This window comes from Euprymna scolopes, chromosome 6 (assembly GCF_053919585.1).
Source record: "Euprymna scolopes isolate OS-2025 chromosome 6, ASM5391958v1, whole genome shotgun sequence".
NCBI classification, from domain to species: Eukaryota; Metazoa; Mollusca; class Cephalopoda; order Sepiida; family Sepiolidae; genus Euprymna; species Euprymna scolopes.
The window spans coordinates 88,768,072-88,793,710 of NC_136487.1; the positions used below are offsets into that span (position 1 = coordinate 88,768,072).

The following is a 25,639-nucleotide window of genomic DNA, read 5'->3' on the forward strand; positions in this document are numbered from 1 at the left end:
TAAACATAAAAAGAAATTACACGTGTATCCACTAGATAACCTATATACACTGATGATGACTTACGTGTGTTAAAAGTTGAAACATCAACCGATTTATTTACGAATTTTGAACAGTAGCAAGGCTACCTGACGTTGCCCGGGGAAAAAGTGTAACATTTCTATTAAAATTTCTATCTCTCTCTCTCTCTCTCTGTCTCTCTCAACTCCCTCTCTCTCTCTCCTCACTCTGTCTTTCTTCTCTGCCCAGCTCATTCTTCTCTCTGAATCTACAGACACATAGCTTATGTAGAATTCTCGAGGATTAGTTGGCATAAGGGAAGTACATACTTGAAAAATAATTATGATTTCTTCCCTTTAGTTAGCGCATGGAAAACAGACCCCTACTGCCGAAATCTGTACCAGTTGAGGATCAAAGAAAAAATAATTTTCTCAAATTTTAGATATTATTCATCCAGGGCAACACCGATCAAGAATATACCAACTTTGTGGGTGTTTGTTTTGTAGTTTATTTTAGTTTTACTCGTACATACATGCATACATACATACATAATGATTGTTACGTCTTGTCAGATGAGTGCCACTCCCTCAGTCACTGAATGTCCATGTGCCCGAAGATGACTTTTCAGTCCTGCTAGCGACTTGCACACCCTCAAGCAGACATGACACTGAAGACAGTCATTGGTTTGAGTGAAACCAACAGCAACAGGACCTGTATCATCGGGCACTTTCATGTGATCAACAAGACCTCCCTTGAACAACAGAGCCCGGCACATACATACATACATACACACACATACATACATACATACATAACTACATACATACACACACACACATACATACATACATACATACATACATACATATATACATAAATACATACATACTACTGCGCTTTATATTAACTACTTAGATTCCTGGAAAACAAAATCGAAATCTTCACAAATTGTTCATTTTTATTTATTTATTTTTCAACAGTATTTATCAAAATTACTTAACAAGTACATTGCAAATTAGCAGGATTTTTCTGAGAATATTGCGTAAATTGATTAAATTATTACCAGAATTTTCATTCTTGTTGTCGTTTTTTTTTTCTGTTTTCGTTATTGCAGGCTCAAAGGCACAAATTCAATGGTCCCACAATCGGCCCTAAGTTTCTTGAGAGTCATGATGTGAATTTCAGCGAGGACGTTCTGCGTGCTGGTGAGTCAATTATCGGCCTCCAGGCTGGGAGCAACAAGTTTGCGTCGCAGAAGGGAATGGTATTCGGTGGAGTGCGTCATATTAATGACATTAAATGCGATGAAATCTCCGAAGATGGGAAAGTGGCCATTAATCTGCAATATGGATTTAATACTGGAGCCAATCAATCAGGAATGAATTTCGGCAAGAATCGATCTGTTGTTGATCTTTAATACTCTTCACCCTCGGAAACGATACTTGATGGCTTCAAATACTAACAACTCTAATATTAGAAGTAATAATGTTTTATATATATATATATATATATATATATATATATATATATATATATATATCATTGTTACATAAGCAGACGCTAAATAGAAAATAGAAACATATACAAATATGAATAAAGTTGTGTAAAAAAGGTATATGGTCAGTATTGCACGTGAATATATGCATGACTTTTTTTTAGGGAGAAGAAGATGATGAAAATTTTAACTTCAAACTAAATGGATATTAAAATGTATATATATTAATAAAAGATGCAAACTGCAAAACTCATTCCACTGTTATATGTCTTAATTTGCCCCAGTCCGTGTTTATCTGTTACACCTCTGCATTGTATTACCTTTTATAAATTACCTTTATATACACACTAAGCAATGCTTCAAGCAAACTATATTAAACTATAGAATGTTATTTGATTAACCAAATTGTTTTCCAGTTCCTAAGTTGTTTCTTAAAAGAAAGAGCAATAGATTCTTTCTTTTTACCCTTTTATGTTTCTTCTAATAATCAACCCAGTCCTCTGATCTTTCCTCCTTCTCTCCTCACTAAATTTCTGATGTTGACTCATTAAATCTCCGCAAACACAAATATGCACTGCTATCTTTATTGTTTTGGTTTTTTTTCGCGTTTTGATTTTGACTGATAAAAATGATTATTATATATATATATATATATATATATATATATATATATATATATATATATATATATGTATATATATATATATATATATATATATATATATATATATATATATATATATATATATATATAATAGATGTCACGATATTGTAGAATTAAATTCACAATATTTTATTCAAAACAAGGAATACGAGAAAAAATTAGAAAAATTCCTTATCCCACGGAGTTTCAAAGATAGGCTCTTCTCCTCAGAGGGAAAAACGTTAGCAAAAGGAATATATAGATAAAAATCTAATTTTGCTGGTTAGCGCAATTTTTGAAAACGGTAGTTATAAAAGTTTTTGAAGGAAAATAAAAATTTATAGGAAAATGAAAAAAAATATTTAGCAATGTTTAGTAATTAGTATTGCAGAAATCCAGTGAGAGTATGAGGTTCGCATAGGATAGATCCAATAAGAGATTCAAAAAGATTTTCTTTGGAGTCTGTTAAAAATATCCAGGGATGAAGAAAAAATGAAATATTCTTGTAGATGAGCCTTATGTTGAAGATGGTCATCCTGTAATGTAGATTAACAACGACTGAACACAATTATTCTAATATAGAAAGGGAGGCACTAGCCATAGTGTGGACAAAGGACAGAACAAGACAGTACTTGATGGGAAAATATTTTTGTTGAAAAGTGATCATAGACCACTGGAATTTATTTTCAACCCAAGAAAAGAACTACCGAAAGTTATAAAGTCCAAAATATTATGTTGGGCGATCAGACTGATGACATTCGACTTTGACATTGAGTATGTTAAAGGGAATACGATACCGCACGTTGATGCCTTATCTAGATTGAGGTTTTATAGAGAGGATAAGGACAAAAACGACGAGGAATTTGAAGACACCGTCCTGCACCTTGTAGAAACCGATGTAATATCTGTAGATAAAATGGCTACTGAAACTACAAATGACCCAGTGTTAAACAGAATAGTGTTGAGGATAAAAGAGAATCGCTGGGAAAATTGTTCAATAGTTGAAAGACCATTCAAAGAAATAAGACATAAACTGACTATAGAAAACGGGTTAATATGTAATGGAGACTTGGTAGTTCCCCCAGAAACACAGAGGAGACAGGTTATAAAAAGTGTACATGATGATGTACATTGTGGAGTAGCAGCTATACAAAGAAGATTAAAATTGGAAGCATGGTGGCCGCGATACTCAAGAGATGTAGAGGACTATGTAAAAAGATGCACAAAATGCACAGAACTCAGGAATTTCAAGCAAAAGAAAATACACGTGTGGCCCAGTGAAGCAGAACTGTAGAGCAGAGTACACATGGCTCATGCCTATGTCAATGAGATAGGACTATTATTAATATTAGTAGATGCATATTCAGGTTGGCCTGAAGTGGTGAGAGTACCTGATAAAAAAGTACTACCGTAAAATAAATATTAAGAGTAATATTTTTGAAATGGGATACCGGGAACATTGGTGACGGATAATGCGCCAGAATTTGCGGATGGTGATTTGCATGAATGGTTAAGAAAAATAGGATGCAGACCTTACAATACTCCTCATTACCACCCTCAAAGTAACGGGATAGCAGAAATGATGGTTCAGGCGGTAAAGAAGGGCATAAAAGCATGCGTGCAACAGAAGGAGAAAATCGATGTTTTCCTACCAAGATTATTACTAAATTATAGAACAATTCAGCATGTAGACAGGCCAGAAAGTCCATCTGCCTTAATGGGCAGACAATTAAGGTCACCTTTGACTATGTCATATGCCACAAATCAAAAGATGTGGTACAAAAGAAATATGGAAGCCGACACAGCTGAATTTATTATGCAGAAAAGACATAATACTGCAATATTAAATAAAGAAAATGGGAACAGTGTTCTAACTCATGCAGACCAAATAAGATCCCAAGGAGAACAATCAGATGAGGAAATGCCTTCAGAGCTGCCCATCATTGATATAACAGAAGAGTTACTGCAGAATGAGATTGTGGAGGAAGAAGTAGAGAGGGACGAGGTAGAAGAGGAAGAAGTAGAATGGGACAAGGCAGAAGAGGAAGATCAGAATATGCAGGAGGAACACTGTGATTATAGGGAAAGACGTGATAGATCCAGATCTCCAAAGAAAAGGAGAGAGAGATAAAGGAAGATGTTCAGGAGGGCACAAGAAGAAATACAAGTACTCGCGGCATGAAGCCCCTTTGTTATAGTGAGATGTAGTGATATGCAAATTAAGTATAATTTACATATGAGCAGATAGCTCATATTTATAAAGTGACACCAACTAGAACATGTGGTTGTTGAACGCTTGCTTAGCGTTATACACGACATATCAGGTGATATTTAGGGATACAGTATGTATGAAAGAGTAGTTGAAAACGATAAAAGAGTATTGATAAAGTACAGCTTGAAAAATCTAAAATATTAAGACTTATATGTGTCTAGTAAGAGGGAAAAATGGGGTTAAATGAAGATATTGTTTTCGCACTAGTTTTAAGGAAGGAGGTATAGCAAATGAAGTTAAAGGTGATGAATAGATAATAGTTCATAATAAAGTAAGGTGGAAAATAATCAGAAAAGTCAAAAATAAAAAAGGATCGGGAGATAGTGAAATGAATGGAATAAAATTATTAGAGGGATAGAGTTAATATTGAGTAAAGTGGTTGAGGATAGAGTGGAATAGAGTGGAGGCGCAGATGATAATTATGTACTGTATAATATGTAGATAGTGTTAAGGTACTAAAACGGGAGATCTTTGTGGCTAAGAGTAAAAAGGGTTGAGAAAATTTTGGGATGAATGTTTTAGAAGGGTATAAAGGAGATTTGATTTAAACGGTAAATGCCTACTTTAAAGGTATAAAAATAAATAAATAAAAAAACCTTTAATGCTGAAATTTTCTCCTATCATATATATTTACAGTAGCGTCCAAAACTAAGGGGCAAAATTTAAAAACTAATATTTGTTAGAAATAACAACTGTGAAAAGCTGAAATTTTGACAACTGGTGGTCGTTATCATCCATAATAACATACTAAAATTTGAATCAGTTGCAAAGGATAGAAAAATAATATTAACAATTATTTCTCAATTTTGTCCCTTACTTTTGGACGTTCCTATTTTGAAAATAAATAAATAATTGTTATAATTCTTTTTCTACCTTTGCAAATGATTCAAATTTTAATATATTATTATGGATGATAACGACTACCAGTTGTCAAAATTTCAGCTTTTCACAATTGTTAATTCTGAGACATGTTAGGTTTTAAAATTTTGTCCCTTAGTTTTGGACGCTACTATATATATATATATATATATATATATATATATATATATATATATATATATATATATATATATATATATATATATATATATATATATATATATATATATATATATATATATATATATATATATATATATATATATATATATATATATATATATATATATATATATATATATATATATATATATATATATATATATATATATATATATATATATATATATATATATATATATATATATATATATATATAAAAAGCCGTTTTAACATGGGGAGGTTAGGGTGTTTATAATATGCTGGGGCGAGTCGTAAAATCAACGAAGTTGCTATTTATTATTTATTGCAAAAATTGCTTGAAATTTAATTATTTGACAAAAAAATCTTGACAATTATAAATAATGTTTAAAATTATTTATTTGTTCGAAAAAAAAATAAAAAAACTATTTTATAAAAGTCCAATGTTGCTTTCATTTCAAAATCGTTTTCTTAAAATTATATTTTTTTACGCAAACTTTTCAATCAATGTTTTTACAATTATATTTCGATTCCCAGTAAAATAAAAGATAAAAAAAACAACTCACTTCTCCGTTAAAAAACAAAACAATCATTTAAATTAATTTGTTATTGGCCTTTCAAAGTTGCTTTAATTAAAAAATGTATAAAATTATTTAGTTGTTGGGGGAAAAAAATACACACACACAAACGAAAAAATAAACAAACAAAAAAAACTAATAAATGTTTTGGTTTTGTTTTTGTTTTCAAATGGCGCTCGCTCGCCCAGTTTAAACTATTATGAATATGTCATTTCAATTTTCTGTTTTTAATAAAAAAAAAAATGTTCCATGAAAAACTTTCCCGTTCTCATTAATTCAATCGAAACATTTCCAATTAAACAAGTATGGATATATGTTCTTTTTCACTTTCTTTATTTACTTTTTTTCATAGTTCTTTCCGGAAGATTTTTTTTGTTGTTGTTTTTTTTTTTTCAAACAAATAAATAATTTTAAACATTCTTTTGAATTGTCAAGATTCATTTTCTCCCGTAATCTCGCTTTACCAAGTTTCTGGAAGTAATAAATGATAATTTTAGTTTAATTTAACGTTTCTGTAAGTAATAAATGTTAATTTTGGTAAATTTATTCTGTCCCCTTCCGGAAGCAATGTCTCCCCTAGATTTGGATAGCAAGTGCGTGAGAAAAAAAAATGGTGTCTCTAATTTCGGCAATAAAGGGTAAAAGCACCATTTTATTCATTGTTGATTTATTCAAACAGTCCTTTGGAAAATAAATATTTAAAATAAAGTGAGGTTCTCCTTGGGTGTTGAGTTCCATGGCGACCAGCAGAATTATTTAATGGTCGCTCCCTTAGCCCCCTCCCCTTAGTCAAGGCTAACGCGTGCGCACGTAACATTTATCATTTATTTACTAACGTTGCCTTTCGCACTCTTACAAACATTATTTATTTACGTTGGCTTAACTCTTTTCATGAATAAAAAAGTAACTAAACCTGAATTTGTCACTTTTACAAACATTTATTTATTTACGTTGGCTTCACTCTTTTCATAAATATTGGAAAAGAAAGCTTTATTCTTTATGAATATTAAAAGAAAAAAAAGTTACTAAACATTTATTAATAATTTCTCACTTTTACAAACATACGTTGACTTAACTCTTTTCATGAATATTTAAAAAAAAAAATAATAATAACTAAACCATGTATTGATAATTTCTCACTTTTACAGACATTTTTAATTTACATGAGTGGATAATTTTTGGGGTAAATATTTACATTTAGGTCCACCTCCACAATTTTTTTTTTTAAATGACGACTTTTATTGATAAATAAATCTACTTCTCTGCAACTTTTATTGATAAATAAATCTATTTCTCTGCAACGGGCACTGAACCACTCCTTTTTTTTTTAAATAGTATTTTTGGGTGGGTATGCTGACAACAAATATCAGTTAAATTTTGCAAATATGTTTTCACCCCCCCCTCCAAAATGGTGTTTATTCCGGAAGCTGTTCTTAAGATAAGGAGGTTAGGGGTGATTATAAGGGGGACCTAATCTAAAAAAAAAAAAATACCAAGTTTTTTAAATGATTTAAATGATTTCTCACTTTTACAAACATTTTTACATGCGCACATAAGCAACTATTTTTTTATTAACTTTTTTTATTTAGAAGTTAGTAAATTTCAATGAATAGAATAATAAATCATTTATCATTAATATGTGTTTTTTGGTTTTGTGTTGAATGAAACTTTTTTTTTTCATTACAGCAATAATGAACCAATTTAAATCTTCCGGTATGCATTTAAGTGTTACGAAATTATCAATAAATCGTTTAGTTACTAAGCCAACGTCAGTAAATGAAAAATGTTACGTGCACATGCATTAGCCTTGACTAGGGGGGGGCTAAGGGAGCGACCATTAAATAATTATGCTGTTCGCCATGGAACTCAACGACCAAGGAGTACCTAAAGTGGCACTTATGCACTTATGTTATCGTGCTATTTTTTAAAATAGTATTTTCACACTAAATCCAAATTTTACAATATCTTTTTCTTTTATTAATTTGTTAGGTGAAAGTACAGATAACCCGGTCGGTTTCTAATGTGTGGAAAATCTAGCTCCCAAAAAAAAAGGGTACTCTGGATAGTAACAAAAAATTAAAATTGCCTCAGTCTCGAAAGATTTCTTCTCTACTAAACGAAAAAAAACGGTGAAGTGTAGTTCACCTTCTGTTTCTCTCCCCCCTCTCTCTTCCTCTCTTAATATCTCTCTTTATTCATCTCCCTCTTTCCCTCTCTCAATCTATCTTTCTCTCTGTATCACCCTCTCCGTCTCTCTGAGCCCCTTTCTCTCTTTAACTCCTTCTATCTCTATCTATCTCCTTTCCTCTGTCTCGCCCTCTGTGTTTCTAGCTCTTCCTCTTTATCTGTCTATCTATCAATCCCTTTATCTCTCTCTATCTCCTTCTCTTTCTCTATTTTCCTCTCACTTTCTCTTTTCTATCTATATATCTTCCTCTCTATCTGTCCATCTCTAATCCCTCATCCTATTTTAGTCTCCTAAATTAATTACAGTGAATAAGGCATTGTCAAAACATGGATAAATCCTATTTTAGTCACCTAATTTACTGACTGTGAGAATAGAAGTTATTTCGAAATTACTGCTACCTTGAACAGCACCAGAAGTAACTGGTAAAACCTTTCTAATTAAATTGATTTTGGCAGCCATTTGGTAACAAAATGACATAGCCTTAGCCCTTGCTGCATGAGGAATACCTGCAACCTTGCTGCCAAGTAGAAGAATTATTTATTCTACTTTGAAAAATTTAATTTTTCAAAAATCTCATGTTCGACATCTCCAAAACATCCAATATGGGGAAAAATATTACAGAAATGCAAACTTATTGTTTAGGATGAATGCACAAGGGTACGCAAAAAATCACTTGAGGCTCTTGGTCGGTCCTTGCAAGATTTGTGTGGCAATGTCAGACCATTTGGGAATGCAGTAATATTGCTTGCAGGAGATTTCAGACAAATGTTACCTGTTATTCTTCAATCAACACCAGCAGATGAAATAAGTGCTTGCCTCAAATACTCTACTTTTTTGTGCCATGTGAAGACATTAAACTTAACTCAAAATATGCATGTCTAGTTGCAGACTGTTCGATCCGCACATAAATTTTTGCATCACTTGTGGGAAATTGGGTACGGAAAAGTGCCAGTTGATCAGAGATAAGGGCAAAATTCTTTGACTTTTAACTTCTATAATTTTATTACATCAAAAGAAGAGTTAGTTTAAAAGGTTTTTGCAGATATTCAAATTATAAGAATTCCACTTGACTGAGTGAACGAACTATTCTTGCAGGTCAATACAAAGACGTCCACGCTATTATTCAATGTAAAATTCCAAGTGAGGTAGTCAAATACAAATCCATCGACACTGTTGTGAAAGCAGATTAAGTGGTTAATTATCCAACAGCTATATTTGCCAGGGATGCCACCGCATATATTGCAACTGAAATTTGGCATACTAATTATCATGTTGTGAAATATAAACCAATCCAAGCTTTACAAAGGCAAATGGCTTGCAGTAAAAAAAATTAACAAACAATATCATAGAAATAACAATCATAACAGGACTTTTTTTACAGATGAATATATCTTCACTCCATGCATTCCTATGATTCCACCGGATACATCATTACACTTTAGAAAATTGCACTTTCCAATTTTATTGTCGTTTGCAATAACCATCAACAAAGCACAGGGAACAATCTTTACAATTGTGTTGCTTACAGTTACACACTGACTGTTTTTTCACATGGACAATTTATGTTACGTATTCAAGAGTCACCAAATCAGAAAATCTCTATATCAGCTAAGAAAATGGGACAACAAAAACAAAATGGAAAATTAAACCTATAAGAAACATGCTTTTTCTCATTTTGGAACTTTTACCATTACGCCAATTTGAACCACAGCAACGTGTGGCAGGGTACAACTAGTATATATATATATATATATATATATATATATATATATATATATATATATATATATATATACTGTTTTCTCACCCAAATAAGGCACAGTGTCACTAAATCGTAAGTGTCTACTATTTGGGCCCAGATTTGCAAGGATACACTATGTAGGGAGTTGGGTGGTGAAGTGTCTGTTCACAATGCACTTGAACTTCTGCATGTCAGTACAGTCAAGGAAGCAGGGGTCCGGAATGGAATTCCAAAGTGAAGCAGTCTAAGGGAAGAATCTATTTGAGTGGAAGGTTTATGACATCTAGGAATTTTTACAGTGTAGGGTGGGATTTTGCTGCTTGGCAGGTTTATCGGGAGAATTCAGGTCGAAGGAATACTAGCACTTTTTCGTCTGAACACATGGGTGCTACATTTCAGCGATGGGACAAAGGTTGGAGTAGGCTGGTGACCTTTTTTTTTAGCGTATCAAGGGTTAAACCAAGGAGCGCGACAGACTAGTGGCAGTGTTCCAATCTAGATGTGACAACAACACTTCATGCATATAGTAGCTTTGTAGTGATACAGAATACTCTCAGGTGTGAGTAACCTTCTAGCACGTTAAAGAGAGCCCAACTTTCTCGTAGCAGCTTTGGTAATTACTAGTGTTGGGACGATTAATTGGAACCAGAATCGGGAATCAAAAAAATCGGAAGATTTGGGGGTATCAGAATCGGTATTGGAATCGGAAAAATTGATGTCTATTGTCCGATGCCGAAACGATTCTTTCAATTGTCTTTTTTTTTATTTTGCTTAAACCAAAATCTTCCATTCCTCTTAATAATGATAAAATAATAAATATTTATTGATTTTAAAATACCAGTAAAGCTAAAATCGATGGATCATCCTCCAAAAATGCATTTTGACGTTTAGGAAAATATCTGCATACTTAACATGTTTTTACGAAAATCGGGAGAAATAACAATCTTCTAGTTAAATAATTAGAGACTTATAAAGGAATCGGAATTGGTAATTGTATCGGAATCAGGAATTTAGTATGGAATCAGTTATTGTATCAGAATCGGGGAAAAATATTGGAATCGTCTCTTCATTAGTAATTACCTCAATGTATTTGTTTTAATTCATGTTGTCTGTGAATATTAAGCCAAGGAGATTGAGGCAATTACTGAGAAAAGAAATTGAGGCAATACTAGTATATATATATGGTGGCGGACGGATGTTTATTTAAATAGACATTCAGACGGATTAGTTGCGGCCACCGCTTCCGTAGTCAGGGGGTAGAACTGTCGACTGTCATCACGGCGGTTCTAGGTTCGATCCTCGGCTTGGGATAGGTGTTAGTCTAGCGGCACTGATGAGTTGTGAAACAATGAAACAGGACTGTATGTCGATGACTAAAATATATTTTATAAAGCCCCCCTCTTGGGTTGAGCACTATCGTAAATAATCTCACTCGCTACTTAATTTAGCTGAAAAAATGCGAAGCTCGCGGTTTGTTTACAAACAGACGTTTGAGCACTTTACGAGTGGCGGACGGATGTTTATTTAAATAGACATTCGGACAGATTAGTTGCGGCCACCACTTCCGTAGTCAGGGTGTAGAACTGTTGGCTGTCATCACGACGGTTCTAGGTTCGATCCTCGGCTTGGGATAGGTGTTAGTCTAGCGGCACTGATGAGTTGTGAAACAACAAAACAGGACTGTATGTCGATGACTAAAAGATATTTTATAAAGCCCCCCTCTTGGGTTGAGCACTATCGTAAATAATCTCACTCGCTACTTAATTTAGCTGAAAAAATGCGAAGCTCGCGGTTTGTTTACAAACAAATGTTTGAGCACTTTACGAGTGGCGGACGGATGTTTATTTAAATAGACATTCGGACAGATTAGTTGCGGCCACCTAACCTTCATCAGAAAATAATTAGCTCTAATAATAAGAAAATTAATAAGCTACAAAATACAACTATACAAAATACATCGGACTGTAACTGTAGAAGAAAAAATAAATGTCCCCTACAAGGCTCATGTAAAATTAAAAATGTTATCTATAGCTGCACAGTATCAAAAACTCCAAATATACATGAACCTATTAACAGCCATAACTCAACTACCAGATTAAATAATAACACCAACTTAAACCAATCTACCGATCAATTACAAATCAACCCACCATATAATAATCCAACAACAGACCTAATGGAAAATAATCACAATAAGCAAGAGGTAATATATTTTGGTTCCACATCTGGCCTAATAAAACATAGAATTTCAACGCACAAACATTCTTTTAAAAATAACTCTCTGTCAAACCAAACTACTCTATCCAACTATATTTGGCAACTAAAAAATAGCAATATTTCTTTCAACTTAAAATGGCGAATAATTGAGACTTGCAAATCATATAAACCAGGAGATAAATTTTGTGCACTATGTACAAAAGAGACCCCAAAGATTTTAAAATATGAAGATATAAAAAATACAACCACACTATTAAATTCAAGATAGGAGCTTATATTTACATGCAGTCATAAACGTTGGTTTAAATTTAATAAATATAAACCACCTTAAATCATTAAAAATTACTTATTAGTAAAAATAGATTACAATTTTTTTTTTTTTTTTAGTAAATTAAGTTAGGCTAATTATCTCCCTTACACCCTTCAAATAAATAAAGTAAAGAAAACATGACAATTATCTCCCCTTACAACATGTAATTGCACAAACAACATTCGAAATATAAACCGTAGCGTCTTTAAATTAAAAATACGCTAACGGAAATAATTTATTGCACGGGCGTCCCCCCCCTTTTAAAATTCATCATTCAATAAGATAAAAAGCTATAGCAAACATCTAAATGAGTATTTTAACCATAGTTCCTGATTTCAAAAAGCGAAAAATTAAAAGGTGAATATCTCTATATATTTTTAAAGCAAACTTATAATGTAAATTCAAATCTATATTTTACTCTATTTATTTTATATCTCTAACCCATATTAATTTTCTTATAAATTTTAAATCCAGACCTTTTATTTCAATTTTTTCAGATTCATCTGCCTTACTTTTAATGCTAGGTTTATTCATGGTGTCTTTTAAATTCATTAAAAACCCTTCAAAATTTGCTGACGAGGAGACCTTGCTTATTAAAAAACTATATGTAATTATTGTACGTAACTTTATGTATACCACAATAAAAAGCATTGTTTTCCGAAACGATCGTACAGATAATTGATTTTGTTGTTGTTCCTTCTTATGAAACGGATTTTTAATTTAATTATAATTTGATTTTTAAATTTTAAATTATCAATCACATTACTTAATATTTAATTAGCTCTAGGACATTTAACTATCGAGCTTATTATATATCTAAATTACAACAAGCACTTTCTCTTTCCTGTATTTTAATTAAACTAGTAATTTCACTGTTACATTAAAATACACTCAGCTCTTTAGACTATTGTTCTAATCTCTTTTAAATTTATATATATATGTGTGTGTGTGTGTGTGTGTGTGTGTGTGTATGTGTGTGTGTGTGTGTGTGTGTGTGCGTGTGTGTGTGTGTGTATACAGCATAATCGTGTTGACACACCGGTTCTCGTCAGATCATCGAAGTTAAGCAATATTGAGCCTGGCTAGTACCAGATGGGTGACTATTTGGGAATTCTAGGCACTGAATGTGCTTTCTGCTTACCTGTGTATTTGTTTTCAGTCGTCCTGAACATCCACTTGCCACTGGTATTTCACAATGTCGACTCAGGAGAGGTGTGGTTGGAGATTGCGCAACTCTTGCCACAAAAATTTCACTTGCAGGCACCTTTACTGTGGGTATCCATAGTTTGTCAAGACTGAAGGAAGCCTTTTTTTTATGCATGTATATATGTCCAATTTTTGCTTGTTTTGTCTAATTGTAAGTGCATTATTAAAATAAAAAGTTTCAAATAAAAATCTAATCTTGTTTTGTTATACATGTAAAATACATGTTGTTTTATTAATCATATGAATTTTTTTTTTTTAATAAATGAAATTGATTCTAAAAGATGTCCAAATGCAATATTGTTTTTGAATCATTTTTTATGTATGTTAAACATTTATACTCACACGCTTTGTACATTCACAAATACCAAAAATTATATTCCTTGTTTAATTTGTGATGCTGTTAAAGTTTTTAAAGCAGGAATAAATCAGTTACAACAAAAAAGTAGCATAACCTCTAAATTTGGGTATTTTTATGTATTGATATTTATATTAAAACTCTTTTCTCTATTTATTTAAAAAGAAAATGCAACTTTATTAAATATTCATTCATCTGCAAAAGATCTAGCTTATCTGCATATTTTAAATTTAATTAATCTTAATTAATTCCCTATTAGTTTTTTTAGTTTTCTTATGGATGAAACTTTTTATTTTTTTATTTTTCGAGACTGAGGCAATTTTAATTTTTTGTTACTATCCAGAGTACCCTTTTTTTGTGTGTAATTATATTTATGTAGATATTCTACTTGACTTATACTTGCATAATATTTGTGTAAAAAGCTTATAGTACACACAAACTTCTTCCTATATATATTTATGTCTGCATACATATATTTGTTTAAAATATTTTGTCTACAAAACTCTTCTGTCAGTTTTTGGTCTACAGACATGAAACTTATATATAGGGTATTCGAACCCATGCAAAACTTTGTATTTGGATTTAGCGGGGGAAAATTGGTGCAAAATTGTGAAAATAAAAAAAAATGTAGTTCACCAGATAAAGATCAAACGACAACATTACGAATATGCATACATAACGTAATAGCTATTGATTCATGTTTTAATTTTTAGCCTTGCAGCAAACATGTCTTCATAGCTCAGGCATTAACGTCAAAGGGAAAAGTAAGTCATAAGTTAAATGTTTTGGTTTCGATTCTCAGTGGTAGCACATGAGACATTTTTTTTTTTTACTTTTTTAATTATTACTATATATTGGGTCCAATATAATATAATAATAAATATGAAATCTGCATTAATCAAGATATATTTCAGCATATTTTACGACCGGGAAATGCCGGGTGACCTGCTAGTACCTAATATGTGTCGCTCACTTACATATTTAAAAAATAAATCCACTTTTCTTTTATAAATAACATTATGTTTCCTTTTCAAATCTATTTTTTACTTGTAATTTCCTTTTAATAGTGTAGAACACAGAGTTATCTTCCTTGATTTTCGATTGTATGATTGGTCCTTTTACGATCACCATACAGGTGAAAATCAAAATGCAGCTTCGATCTCTTCCAACTTTAGACTTTGAGTGGGACGTATTTTTATCAATCTTCCATGTGAAAAACATTTACGTGATAACATGTACATTTTGCATCATTTAATTTTTCAACTTATCATGAAGACCATTGTATTTCTCATTCATAATCCATATTATTTCTATGTCCTTTGTCCATATTTATGAACTTTCATGTTGTCATTAACATGTCTTTCATGCTCAGGCGTCGTCACTAATATAACATTAAATTTCCTTATTAATTCATGCAGGCATTATGCTAAGTTTTTTGGAAATCAGTTGCTGCCGATGAACAAAATGTGAACACAAACCACATTAAAAACTTTTTTGTAAGTAAGATATGAATCCCCTACAGCATCCAATCATATCCACAAGGTTATCTGTTGCACAAGTCGCGTTCTTGAAAGAAATGTTTTTCTATTCAAAACAAGTTTTTGAAGATAGATTCACCTTAAGCATCGGTCGTCAAGGTAGTCACTACCCAGTGGGTAAGGCTTGTCAATGATATTATTCAACTCTAATCCACAAGACATACAAAAACAGCCATGTCTTTGAAAGAAAAAGCAATGATTGTCCAAAAATGACATGGCGTAAATCTCTTATGAACAACTTTCATCTGGCATGTTCTGAAGCTGGCTCATACAACTTTGAAAAGGAGTACCTAAATTTAAGTAAGTTATGTTTAAGTAAGTTTCCTGCAATAGAATTCATGAAAGTAATTGATTTGGAAATGTGAATAATAAAAATAATGAAAATTACTATTATTTCTTGTATCATAACCATGACTAGAAATATTTTTAAACTCTTGTTTTATTTTACTTCACAATTCTCAGAAATCAAAAGGATCCTTCTTGGGGTTAATACTTGATGTCTACATGAGATACATAGCTATTCGAGTATTCCATTAAATTCTCCTTTTCCTCTCAATTGTTGAGTTAATAAAGAAGTGAAGAACATTAATTTTTCCCTCTTATATCTTACTGAATTCCAGGACAAGAATTCTGTCTAATCTGATGGAGTACCCATTTTACTAAACAACATCACTTGGAAAAAGTGTAACATTCCTCATTATTATGGGTTAGCCATACTGAAGGGATCTTATTTGGGCTACGACTACTATGTCATTTTGAATATTTGGTCAAGGTGAAATATCCTTAGGTCAGATTATTCTGACAAAGCCCTATACAATGAGATGTTGAATACCCGAGAACAGTGTCTAGTAGGCGTTCAACTTTTAATTTTTTTTTTAAATTTTCTTCCTTTGAAGATTGTAATGCTGGGTATGGGGCAGCCAAACCAGCTGCCAACATTTCCCCTGCTTTTTATTGAAACCAACTGAGAGCTCTTTTTAGTATCCTTATTGTTCCCTTTAGTACAATTATCTGGATTTCTCTTGCACTTTGTTCACCAGGAATATTAGTTAGGTAGGACTCCAGGTTCTTCTTCGTAAGTCTTGCGGCACCTATAATAACTGGTATGATTGACATCTCCCTAAGATTCCAGTTTTAATTTTTTTTTAATTTTTTATTTCTTATTTTTCTTCCTTTGAAGATTGTAATGCTGGGTATGGGGCAGCCAAACCAGCTGCCAACATTGCCCCGCTTTTTTATTGAAACCAACCGAGAGCTCTTTTTAGTATCCTCGCTGTTCCCTTAAGTGCAATTGTCTGAATCTCTTTTGCACTTGGTTCACCAGGAATATTAGTTAGGTAGGACTTTAGGTTCTTCTTCATAAGTCCTGTGGCACCTATGAATACTGGTATGATCGATATCCCCTTTACAGACGTGTCTATCAAAGTGATGAACTGATTTTTCAAAAGTGAGCTAACAAATTGTTCAAATTTAAAAACAAAAAAAAACATCAAACATCGAAGTAAGAAGGAAGGAAAAAATTCAATTCAGTATCTATATGGTAAGGAAATGTACAGAATTTTAACTATAAAAACAAAGGATTTTAGAGGTTGCAAACTTTAAATTGATAACTCTATTTTATTTAATTGCAGAATCGGCAATTATCAGTTACTTTGTATGTATGTATGTTTGTTTGCATGTCTGCCTTAAACTTTCAATAGAGGCAACGGATTTTACCAAGATCAGTATCGTTTTGAAGTTCGACCTTTCATACAACAAATATCGAAAAATTGGCTAAAAACATTAATATCTTCCCCTTCAATAGGAACTTTTCTACAGGGGGGGGTCACTCTTTTCGCCGATATTTTTTAAAGTTATCCTCTCCTTTAGATTGTCTAGCCTTAATTTAAAAAAATGTCATTTCCGGTTTGGCGGTGGTCATAACAGCATAACCATTAGGTTTTACCCCGTTCTTTTCCTCCTTTGTGGTATGGGTTCGAGCCTGCCTTCCTACTACCACTTTTTTTTTTTTTTTACTCAACATACACATCCAAACACCCCGGGCTGAAATGTTAGTATATCTATAAAATTGAACGTGTCTGTGTGTCTGTCTGTGTGTCTGTCTGTCTGTGTGTCTGTGTGTTGATTGGACAGAAAATGAACATCCTGTCATGTAGTATTGCCTTGTCCTACAGTTTACTTTTACTTCTATGGAATTTGCGTGGGCAGATACGACTAATGTACGCGTAACTGAAATGTTTCTAATCTATCCATTTTAATATCTCTGGCATATCGCTAAGCCGCACTGATGAGCTGTGATACAGCGAAACAGTACTGCATGTGGATAACTATAATGCTCCTTATCTTGAGTTGAGCATATTGAGAAGTGATAAACGAATTACCATTAGTGTATTAAGCAATGCTCTTTGTGTTGTAGTGAAGCCAAGACTACTATTTCTCCATTACATGTCTCTTTCTCTCTACTCTTCACTTTCCCCCTTCCTTCCTTCCTTCCTCCTTTCCTAAAAAATGTGACCAGAGGTTGTAACCAATCAGGACAGACAACAGTTCTGGTGGGAAAGACAAAAAGAGAGATACAAAAAGTGTTGGAAGCAAAAAAAAAAAAAAGACGGAGACGCGAGTGGTTCCAGAGTCGGGGGACATAAATGTAAATCACGAACTTTCTATAACCTGATACCACTTGTACGCTGAAATGAATATAAAACCGTTTTGTTTGGAAGTTCCTTTGTTTCTTTATAATTATTCCCAGATCGGTTTCTATTCCCGTCTTATTAATTTCAATGACTCCCCAAAAGGGGGACCCGCCGAAATGGTTACCTACCCAACAAAAATTACATTATGGTAACCGCCATAGTGTAAACAAATCGAGCTTAGGTATTTCAGACGATGTCAAAACATTGTTAATTCACTACTCGCATAGCAGCCGCCGATTAGCGTAATGGTTAGAAGCCTTGACTGTCGTACGGGCAGTCAGGTTTCGATCTTGGCTTGAGGTAGTTGCCTGTCTAGCTGCACTGATGAGCTGTGATACAGCAAAACAGTACTATATGTGGATGACTATATATATATATATATATATATATATATATATATATATATATATATGACAAAGTCGTAGCAGCACTCCTGGAGATCAGAATTTGTCAATATTTCACCTACATCTGCTGGCATAGAATGACTTCAAAAATGATGTTCACGGGCATTCTTTCACATTTCAATTAAAAATTAAAATTTCATACTGTTCCTGTATTGTTTTATGGAGTTACACATATTAAATATAATATTTGTGAAAGAATTCAATTTTGCCCAGAAATAGTATTTATTTCATTAAATGACATTAAATCTTTACAGTAAGCATGACCATTAATTATTTCAAAGAAAATACATTTTGTAAATTAGTCAAAACCAGTTTATTTCGGATTATTCGGCTATTTGTGACCTATTCACACTTTTAAAAAATAATATAAATTATAAGAGCCATCAAAGTTACCGTAAATATTGATTCTGAGCAAAGTAGACATTTTACTTAGCAAAATATTAATTTTATGTTCGTTATTTCCTATGACTAAACATGACTACTTTGCACAGAATCGATATTTACGGTAACTTTGAAGACTTCTTTTTTTTTTTTCACGCAAATAGTTCACAAATTAGTTTAAATGTTTCTGCTTAATTTTCCAAATGTATTTTCAGTTAAAAATAAGGTGCTAATTCAGAGAGTGATCTGTCCGATCCGCGCTATTTTTTAAATCGTATTTCCACGTTTAATTAAAGTTTTATGATATGTTTTTAAGGTTAAAGTACAGAATAGGTACAAAACACCCTCCTCTCCCCATGTTAAGAATGGCTTTTTAAATAATAACGTTATTATTTTAGCACGGATCACTCTCTGCATGAGTACCAAAAATAATGTATATCGACTATAGTAATGATAACCTTAAACAAATATGATTCAACTTTAAAGAAATTCAGTTAAAAAAATTTCCATTGGAGTGATCTCCCTTGGTTTGCTCTCATGTACTTGAAGATCAAATTTTCTCGACAACAAACATTTTCAAAAGTTAATTTTGGAGGCAAAACATTTTAGTCGTGTTTTTGTTTTTTATTATGAACTGAGATTTTCGAAGGACGCTTTTAATTTTTGTTTTTTAATTGGCGTAAGTATAGGTTGTTGTGGTCATTTATGACGATTCTTTATTTTGGAAGCATCTTTACTAAATTCTGGGTGTCTTTTTTTTATTGTTTATATATTGATCGCTGACAACACAAACAGAAGGAGGGGGGGGGAAACAACCTGTAAAAATCTTTCGTTTTTTTACATGTTTTATAAAACTTCTAAATTCAAGTGAGTTTACCGTGTTGTCTTGGTAAACATTTTTTTTTTTTTTTTTTACGAATACTTTAACTAGTCTCTGGAATTCAAATGTTTATTTTATTTCTAATGTCATTACTAATGTATAGTTTGTACATTTTTACGTTAACATTTTCCTTTAAAATGACGACTTGCATAGGTTTTCGTATGCCGAAAACGAATATCGCATTTAAATTTTCGGTAAAATTTGTCGAAAGCGCTCTGCTTTTGAGATTGTTTTAAAAATGGGGTACAGTGCACTTATTGATCCGTGCTGAAATAATAACGTTATTATTTAAAAGGCCATTCTTCATCGGGAGGGGAGGGTGTTTTGTATCTATTCTATACTTTAACCTTACAGTTGAATAAAAAAAAAACGTTACTCATGCAGAGAGTGATTCTCAGGGCACGCCCGCCCGGCTTCCCCCGGAACACGACGTCAACAGCCGGAGTAAGCTGAGCGTCGCGCCGCTGAAATTATAACAAGAAAAGAGAAACCTACCTTAATTTTTAAGTTTTATTAACTGTAAAGGAAAATGTTTTAACAATGTTTTTTTTTTTGGGGGGGGGGGGGGTTACTGTACACATAGATTCGAAAAAGTTCTCACAAAACAAATATAGAACAAATAAATGTTATCAAAGGCAAGATAAGTTTTCTACCTAACTGGATATGTTTTTTAGTGTTTATATTTTATGTAACATGTTTATTCAGCTCTAGTGTTTACCGCTGTAAAGAAAATTTGGTAAATTTATACAAATACCGTGACAGCGAATTGGTAGGAAAAAATGTACTTTCCTTGTAGAGTTCTGTGTGCTGAACACGAATCTGAAAACCGCATCCGTCGCAAATTAATAGTTTCGGAGATAATAACGTTTTAAGAAGTGGGGGATCAATTTTCTATAATAATTTAATGTAAAATGAGCACCCACTTTTTGGCCACTCTCGACAAATTTTTGAAATCACTACCCCCCCCCTCTCGACAAATCCTGTGAAATCACTACGCGGCTTCCCTTCCCCCCCTCCCCACAAATCCGTTTAAATCACTACGCCCCCCCCTCCCCTCTTTTTCAAATTTATGTGACCCTTTTATTTTACTTTTTGGGGAAGGGGAGGGGTGAGGAGAGGGCGCAGTAATTTTATATGATTTCTCTTTCTATAATAATTTAATGTAAAATGAGCACCCACTTTTTGGCCACTCTCGACAAATTTTTGAAATCACTACCCCCCCCCTCTCGACAAATCCTGTGAAATCACTACGCGGCTTCCCTTCCCCCCTCCCCACAAATCCGTTTAAATCACTACGCCCCCCCCCTCCCCTCTTTTTCAAATTTATGTGACCCTTTTATTTTACTTTTTGGGGAAGGGGAGGGGTGAGGAGAGGGCGCAGTAATTTTATATGATTTCTCTTTCTATAATAATTTAATGTAAAATGAGCACCCACTTTTTGGCCACTCTCGACAAATTTTTGAAATCACTAACCCCCCCCCCCTCTCGACAAATCCTGTGAAATCACTACGCGGCTTCCCTTCCCCCCCTCCCCACAAATCCGTTTAAATCACTACGCCCCCCCTCCCCTCTTTTTCAAATTTATGTGACTATTTTATTTTACTTTTTGGGGAAGGGGAGGGGTGAGGAGAGGGCGCAGTAATTTTATATGATTTCTCTTTCTATAATAATTTAATGTAAAATGAGCACCCACTTTTTGGCCACTCTCGACAAATCTTTGAAATCACTCACTACCCCCCCCCCTCTCGACAAATCCTGTGAAATCACTACGCGGCTTCCCTTCCCCCCCTCCCCACAAATCCGTTTAAATCACTACGCCCCCCCCCTCCCCTCTTTTTCAAATTTATGTGACCCTCTCCTCACCCCTCCCCTTCCCCAAAAAGTAAAAAAAAAAACGTTAATATCTTAAAACGTTAATATCTCCGAAACTATTAATTTGCGACGGATGCGGTTTTCAGATTCGTGTTCAGCACACAGAACTCTACAAGGAAAGGACATTTTTTTCTACTAATTTGCTGTCACGACACACATTATATATATATATATATATATATATATATAGACAACACAAAAATCAAAAGAAAACCACAAAAGTAGACTTACATTAGTTAGCGTCATCGTGTTCTTCTTCGTCGCTGAATTCCTCATCAGCGAGAACTGGAGCAACAACACGTTGGTGCTCTCCTTGGGGGGGATAGAGACGTCCAGCCATAACAAAAAAATGGTGTAAAAGAGCCTCCTTCTCGTCATAATTTGTTATAAATAAATATCTTGCTAAATACTGGCGGAGATAAGTGGCTCTAATACCTGGTCGTTTAACCCACTCTTTGAGATCCCTCCAGAGACGTTCAATTGTTTGTGTGTGTATGTTAATATTGGTTGGATCAACAAAGTTCTGAGAATGATTTATCATATAGTGAGTGTACCCGTGGGTTTTCAGGGAGTGATATGCCCCCCACCGGTCACTCATTATAATGGATCCTCCACGGATATATTTTTTTATTAGAGGAAGTAAGGTAGCTGTGTCTCTCTTCTCACCGACAGGCTCCAAAAGTGGGATAACAAATTTTTTCTTTAAGTCTCGCTCTATTCCCCCAAAGAGCCAAATTTGTGACAGAGGTCGACCTTTGTTATTTTTTCGGCGCACCAGGAAGGTTTCGTCTATTTCAACGACGATATCTTGCCCGCCGATAGAGTCCTGGTTCCCAAGCCAGAACTCTGCGACTTCGCTACAAAAAGAGCGCCAGTCCACAGATGTTTTGGGAGTTATATTTAAACAACTGGTGACTGTCTGGTGGTCCCACCGTTTACTCAACCAGTGGTTTACAAACAGAATTACCTTCCATGGAGGAATGTGGGAATTCTGTAAGAATGTCCCCTTATAGTCACTTGCATAAAAGGAACAGTGGCGCCTTTTTTTGGTTTTAGGAATGCGGAATGTACTGTTGCAGCGCCATTCGCCCGTTCTCCCCTGCTCCCTAAAGGTGCAGTTTTTGTTACAACGTGTGCAACTGACGACAGTTGGTAAGACACCGTGTCTTCTTAAAAAATCCACTGACGTTTCTGGTTCCTCGTAAAAGACTTTAATAGCCTTGTAGTGATTATAAGAGCAGTGGTCACAGGCAGACATAATGTTGGAAAAGTGGAAAAGTTAATCAAAGTAGCGTTGAGTGGAAATTAAGTTAACGAAAGTCAAAGTAAAAGAGGTTTGCAAATAAAGGAGCGAAATTGAGTGAAATTGGGGGTAAAAATCCGAAATTGTATACGAAATGGTAAATTTATACAAATAACGTGACAGCGAATTGGGTAAAAATCCGAAAGTGTATCCGAAATTGGGTAAAAATCGATTTTGTGCGCGTAAAATTGGGATACTGCGCATGAGCAAATAAAATTGGGGTGGTGAAGTGGTGGGGAATTAATTAAAAAGAAAAGGAAATAATTAATTTATTTATTTTTTTATTATCGCTTATTTTCATTATGGATTATCTCCACTTGTTTTGATTTAAGAGTAGAGCCGATGTACGCCATTTTTGAAAGAAAATATTCCCTTTTAAAAATGTTAATATCTCCGAAACTATTAATTTGCGAGGGGTACGGTTTTCAGATTCGTGTTCAGCACACCGAAACGTAACAGAATACTACGTCTGTTTTTACTAATTCGCTGTCACGGTGTTTGTATAATAATACCGAAAATTTAAAATGGCGGCCGACTCTGTCTCTCTTTCTCTCTCTTTCAGACGTTAAGTTTGAGAAAATGAGTTATAAATAAAAAACAGTCAAAATACTGTTAAAAACCCGCCGAATATATGTCAGCCTATGTCACGGTAACATATATTGAACGAGTTTCTAACAGTATTTTGTCTGTTTTTTATTTATAACTCATTTTCCCAAACTTACCGCCTCAAAGAGAGAGTGTCATTTTAAATTTTCCAATACATCGGTAAACACATGTTTTTCGAACTGAATAAACATGTTACATTAAATATAAACACTAAAATCATATTCAGTGAGGTAGAAAAGTAACTTATCTTGCCTTTGATAACATTTATTTATTTTGTGACAACTTTTTCGAATCTGTGTACAGTAACAACCCCCCCCTTTTTTTTTTTTTCAAATGTAAGATTTTTTTTTATACAAGAAAAGGCTCAAATTAAATATCAAGGAATTTTATGTTCGTAAAGTTTTTGTTTATGTAATTTTTTTTTCAATAAAACAGATTTTTTTTAATTTTGCGTTTTTTGAAGAAAAAACTTTGAAACTAGGAAAATAAAGAAAACTGGGTAGGATTGTTTAATTGTTTTTTTTTTTTGTATGAAACAAATTTTTTTTTGGGGGGGGGGTTTGAAGGAAAAACCTGGAAACTGGAAAAAGAAAACTGGGTGGAATATTTTTTTTTTTTTTTTTTCATTTTAAAACGGATGTTGTTTCCTCAGGCTGTTGGAGGGCATCACATGATGCCAAAGTGGACGCAGAGGTGATAGTGGATGTGTAAGGATACTCGTCATCAACCGGGTAGCTTTCGGCGATGTGAACTAATATGAAGACAAACGGAGCTTTACCAAATGTTTGCCTCCACATAAACTCTATGAGATGTGTGACCAAAAGCTCTCGGTTGGTCTCGCATTCTACTTTGTTACGTTGTTTAGCTTCCTTCCACATTCGCTTCACTTGATTCGTCATAGCCTTCATTTCGGGATCTACGAAGTGAAGGCTGTGGTTCACCGTCAAATGGCGATACCCCTCTCCCTCCCACTTTGTTGTATGCCTTCCAACCGTTTGATACGACCGTGGTCCCCGGCAGGATATATTGTTTGATTAATGGAAGGAGGGTTTCGGCATTCCGGTTTGGTACACTCACCAAGAAACCCTCCTTTTCGGCGGGGTCGTATTCACCAAAGACCCAGACCAGTGTGAGTAACCTGCCAACGTTATGCTTTCTACGGTTAAACAAAGCCTCATCTACCTCCACCGTATGGCTTGGGCCCCCTATCTGCCGGGGATTCCTTAGAAAATATTCCCTGCAAATGTCTCTTAAATTCTTCCAGTCGGTGATGGTATGCGTCGAGCGAATTCCACATTCGCGTTGGAGATCTTTTTGCGTTGCTCTCTCAAACGCCCACAAATAGATCAGTTTTAGTATTACGGGAATTGCCAGCCTAGATTTTGTGAAAAAAGTTCCTGTTCGGATAGAGGTGAATGTTCAGCATTTGCCAGCCTGGCACCTCCAGGTATAGCCGTCGCTTACTTTGCTTCTTGCAATAAGAGCACAGTTTATGTCCACAAGAGATACACACGTTTTCGTTCGTGCTCGCAAAATTCCAGGACTCCTGCTGCTGTTTTTAACTGCTCAGATAATTCTGTAAAATTCATGTTTTCTTCTTTACGGAAAAGTATGCAAATGGTGTGTTTTTATCTTTTTCTAAACTAACTTGTTTTCTTTTCTTCCTTTTCATGATTATCTTCTGCTGCTTTGAATTTTTAACTTGTGCAAACGCACGTCATGTTGAAAACCATCGCACTACATCGTCGTTGGCTCAACTTTGTTATGTCAAACGGCTTAATCTCCTCGGCAACGCTTGGCTTACTCCGGCTGTTGACGCCATGCTCCGGGGAAAGCCGGGCGTGCGCTGAGTTACATCTGGATCACACTCTGCATGAGTACCAAAAATACATATCATAAAACTTTAATTAAACTTGGAAATACAATGTAAAAAATAGCC

At 33.8% G+C, this 25,639-nt stretch overlaps 1 protein-coding gene across 1 annotated transcript in view; it reads left to right on the forward strand.

The window, feature by feature from the left end:
- The first annotated feature begins 19,584 nt into the window (after nt 1-19,584).
- Nucleotides 19,585-25,639, forward strand: part of LOC145277769 (uncharacterized) — a 60,425-nt gene continuing 54,370 nt past the window's right edge. The window contains exon 1 of the mRNA XM_080129514.1: nt 19,585-19,718. The gene's annotated coding sequence lies outside the window, so the exon portion shown is untranslated. The remainder of the gene's footprint in view (nt 19,719-25,639) is intronic.